The following is a 4,852-nucleotide window of genomic DNA, read 5'->3' on the forward strand; positions in this document are numbered from 1 at the left end:
ATGACCAAACACCCCTCAGACTCACTGTCTTAGGGATAGATCGTGCACGTTGGGTGCTCCCCAAACTCCCTACATACGTGCTCAAAGTCCGGGCCCCAAAAGCGGCACAGAACAGATTCTTCGAGGGAGGGAAGACCTGTCTGTTGCTCTTTGGGGGTTCTGGCCTCCTTGGCGTGGCCCTCCTGGCTCTGCCAAAGAGCTCGAATCAATCAATCAGTTATATTTATTGAGTGTTTATGCAGAGCACTCTACTAAGCACTTGGAAGAGTACAATGTAACAGAGTTGGGAGACATGTTCCCTATCCACAAGGAGTTTACAGTGAAGAGGGGGAGACAGACATTAATATAAATTACCAATATGCACATTAGTGCTGTGGGGCCGAGTGTGGAGTGAATATCAAGTTCTTAGGCTGCGCAGATCCCTACTGCAAGGATGACGCAGAGGGAGAAGGGGAAATGAGGGCTTAGCTGGGGAAGGCCTTTTGGAGGAGAAGTGAGAAGCAGCGTGGCCTAGTGAAAAGAGCATGGGCCTGGGAGTCAGAGGATCTGGGTTCTAATCCCAGCTCTACCAGTTGGCTTGCTCTATGACCCTGGGCAAGTGACTCAGTTTTCTTAATTGTAAAATGGACATGAAATGCCTCTTCTCCCTCCTACGTAGACTGTGAGCCCCATGTGGGACAGGAACCGTGTCCAACCTGATTGACATTGTATCTACCCCAGCACTTAGAACGGTGCTCGATACAAAAATGATCCAGTCGGTAGAGTGAAGGATGGCCTGGAGTGGGGAGAGGGAGGAGGCAGGGAGGTCAACAAGGAGGCTGATGCAGTAGTCAAGACAGGATAGGTTAAGTGCTTGGATCGGTGTGGTAACAGTTGGGATGGAGAGGAAAGGGTGGATTTTAGCAATGTTGTGAAGATAGAACCGGCAGGATTTGGTGACAGATTGAATATGTGGGTTGAATGAGAGAGATGAGTCATGGATAATGCCAAGGCTAAGGGCTCGTGAGACTGGGAAGATGGTGGTGCTGTCTACAGGGATGAGAAAGTCAGGGGGAGGACAGGGTTTGGGTGGGAAGATGAAGAGTTGTGTTTTGGCCATGTTAAGTTTGAGGTGACGGAGGGACATCCAAGTAGAGATGTCCTGAAGGCAGGAGGAAATCAGAGACTGCAGAGAAGGAGAGAGATCAGGACTGGGGATGTAGATTAGGGAATCATCCACACAGAGATGGTAGTTGAAGCCATGGGAGCCAATAATAATAATGATGGCATTTGTTACGTGCTTACAAAGCACTGTTCTAAGCGCTGAGGTAGATACAAGGTCTTCGGGTTGTCCCACGTGGGACTCACAGTCTTAATCCCCATTTTCCAGATGAGGTAACTGAGGCACAGAGAAGGTAAACGACTTGCCTAAAGTCACACAGCTGGTAAGTGGCGGAGCTGGGATTCGAACCCACAGCCTCTGACTCCCAAGCCCGTGCTCTCTCCACCAAGCCACGCCGCTTCTCGATGAATCTTCCGAAGGGGTGGGTGTAGATGGAGAAGAGAAGGGGACCCAGAACTGAACCTTGGGGGACTCCCACAGTTAGAGTGTGGGAAGCAGAGGAGGAGCCCGCGAGAGAGACTGAGAATGAGCGGCCAGAGAGAGAGAGGAGGAGAACCGGGAGAGGACAGTGTCAGCGAAGCCAAGGTTGGATAACGTTTCCGGGAGAAGGGGGTGGCCGACGGTCTGGAAGGTGGCCGAGAGGTTGAGGAGAATTAGGATGGAATAGAGGCCATGGGATTGCACTCATTCATTCATTCAATCGTATTTATTGAGCACTTACCGGGTGCAGAGCACTGTACTAAGCGCCTGGGAAGCAACAGAGACCATGTCTGCCCACAACGAGCTCAAAATCCAGATGGGGGGGAGACAGACATCCAGACAAGTAAACAGGCATCAGTAGCAGCATTACAAATAAATAGAATTAGAGATGAATACACGTCATGAATAAAAATAAATAGAATTATAAATATGTACTGATATACACAAGTGCTGCGGGGCGGGGGGGTGGGTAGAACAAAGGGAGCGGGTTGGGGCGATGGGGAGGGGAGGGGGAGCAGAGGAAAGGGGGGGATTAGTCTGGGATTTGGCACGAGGCCACACGGGATGGACTGCTACCCTGGGGACAGCTGCTGGGGGGCTTGCCTTTGCGGGAGGCTGCTTTTCAGACTCGGCCCCTCCGAGGCAGACCCAGCCTGGGGACAGGAGAATCTGAATTTCTTCCTGTCCCATCTCTTTCTTTCCCATCTCTGAGCAAAGAATCCCTGGCTCCTTCCAGTTCAAAGAGGGTTCGGGTAGATCTGTGGACGAGCGGTCCATACTGGCTCACTAGAGGAAGAGTCGGAGGACTGCAGAGGAGTAAGTCAGGGGTGTTAGATGGTCCAATCTAAGCCCTAGGACGGGGGGGGGGGGGGGGTCCGGCAGGTGCTCCCGGTGTCCCGGTGCCGCCGTTGGAAACAGAATCCTGAGCTGGGTGGACAGTGGGGTTGACCATGATGGTCTTGGACTGAAGCCAGCCTTTGGGTAGGGACCAGGGATTGGGGAAGAGGTGCTGGGCCCTGGGGAGAAGAGGGGTGGAATGGGGCATGAGGGTCCTTTTGTTCCCCCCCCCCCCCAAGGCAGGGTGGGAGGAAGGGTCGGGAAGTGCACGGACTAAGCGCAGAGTAGAAGCAGCATGGCCTAGTGTAAAGAGCCCGGGCCTGGGAGCCCTAGGACCCGGGTTCTAATCCCGGATCTGCCCATTGCCTGCTGCGTGACTTTGGGCAAGTCACTCAACTTCTCGATGCCTTAGTTTCCTCATCTGAAGATTGAATACCTGCTCTCCCTCCTACTTGGGCCGTGAGCCCCATGTGGGACAGGGACCGTGCCTGACCTGATTAACTTGTACCTACCCTGGAGCTTAGAACAGGACTTGATACATAGTAAGTACTTGCCAAATACTATTAACAACTACGACGACGACAATAGCGAAAACCTAATAAATGTGGAATCCAAGGCTTCTGCCTGAGTTGGGAAGTTTATGAGCGGGAACCGTGAGCCCGTAGGTCTGCTCCCGGTGGGGAAACGTTATTTCTGACACAAAATGGCAGGCGCTAGCAAGGGCCTCGTACTGTGACTTCAGTACAGAGGCAGCACAGCCTGGTGGAAAAAGCACGGGCCTGAAGGTCAGGTGGCCTGGCTTCTAATCCTGGCCTGTCATTTTCCCGGGGGAGGGTATTTTGAGGGCACCCTAGCCCAGCTGTGGCTTTCAGAGGGGGATTGTTGACCCGGTGGAAGCGGATTCGACTAGTGAAAAGTCCCCGGGCCTCAGAGTCGAGAGACTTGGTTGGAGTTTCAGCTCTGCCACGGAGCTGCTCTGTTACTCTGGCCAAGTTGCTGGACCGCAAACTCCTCGTGGGCAGGGAACGTGCCTACCGACTCTGCTGTGTTGTACTCTTCCAAGTGCTTAGTACAGTGCTCTGCACACAGTAGGCGCTCAATCAAGTCCATTGATTGATTAACCTCTCTGTGGCTCAGTTTCCTCACCAATGAAATCGAAGTGATTATTACCCACTCCCGTTGCCGTTCTACAGATACAGTTTGGGTCTGTTTGTCTCCCCTCTAAATGGTAAGCTGCTCAAGGGCGGGACCCACGGCTTTGACTTTTGACTGTTCTCTTTCGGGCCTTTAGTACAGTGCTTTGGAGCCAGTAGGTGTCCAGTACAGTGCCGCCGCCGGAGGCTCCCGGCGGGAACGATGAACGGTGGATGAGCCTCGGACCTGAGACCTCAGGACGGAGAATCTGCCTGAAGAAATTGATGGTAAGACTGAGGCTAGTCACCCGTGCTTTTTCATTCCTCCCAGCTGTCGTGTTCCCACTGGGGCCTGGAGTGTAACTGGTGAGTTAGGTGGGCAGGGGCGCAGCCCGCGGTGAATGGCAAAGCCAGGCGCTCAATAAATAACATTGACCGAATGAATGAGCCTGCCTAATCCTTCACTTGATGTTGCGAGGATAAAATGAGATAGCAGAAATGAAAGCATTTTGGCGAAATCAAAGCACTGTAGAAATTCGAGGTGGGGTGTTAATAACATTAATTAGTAGTATTAGGATTAATTAGTATTAATCTCATGAATTAGGGCTGGAAAGACAAAGATGTCGTGGCCCACTTGAAAGGCCGAGTCATTCCTTTCCCCGTCCTCCCCATCTTCCACACTTACTGGAGACAGAGAGCTGATTAAGGGAGCCTGACCCCGGCTCAGCGCCCTGACTTGCTCCCTTTATTCATCCCCCCTCCCAGCCCCACAGCACTTACGTACGTAGCTGTCATTTATTTATTTATATTAATGTCTGTCTTCCCCCACCCAGACTGTAAGCTTCTTCTGGGCAGGGAATGTGTCTGTTTTTTGTTACATCGAACTTTCCCAAGCGCTTAATACAGTGCTCTGCACACGGTAAGTGCTCAGTAAACACGACTGAATGAATAAATGAATGAACTCACCTGCCCTCCAGTTCCCACTCCCTGGAATTTCATCTCCTTGTGTCAGGGATGGCCTGATGGAGACAGAGTTTCATGCTTTCTCTTGCCCACCTATCCTGGGTCAGTGATAGGCTCTCCATGGACTCCAGCTTTGTGGGTGCACTGGGGACCATTGTCCCTCTCTTCTCCCCCAGCCCCCCACCCACCATTTCTACCTGGGGGGTGGGGGGTGAAGCCGCTGTGCCTACTCCCACGGCTGTCTGAGCCGAACTGCCTGGCTCCGACTCCTGACCTTGCTTCCCCCGGGGCTCTTACGAGATCCTATCATTATTATTATTATTGTTATGATACTTGT

Source organism: Ornithorhynchus anatinus, chromosome X1 (assembly GCF_004115215.2).
Source record: "Ornithorhynchus anatinus isolate Pmale09 chromosome X1, mOrnAna1.pri.v4, whole genome shotgun sequence".
NCBI lineage: Eukaryota > Metazoa > Chordata > Mammalia > Monotremata > Ornithorhynchidae > Ornithorhynchus > Ornithorhynchus anatinus.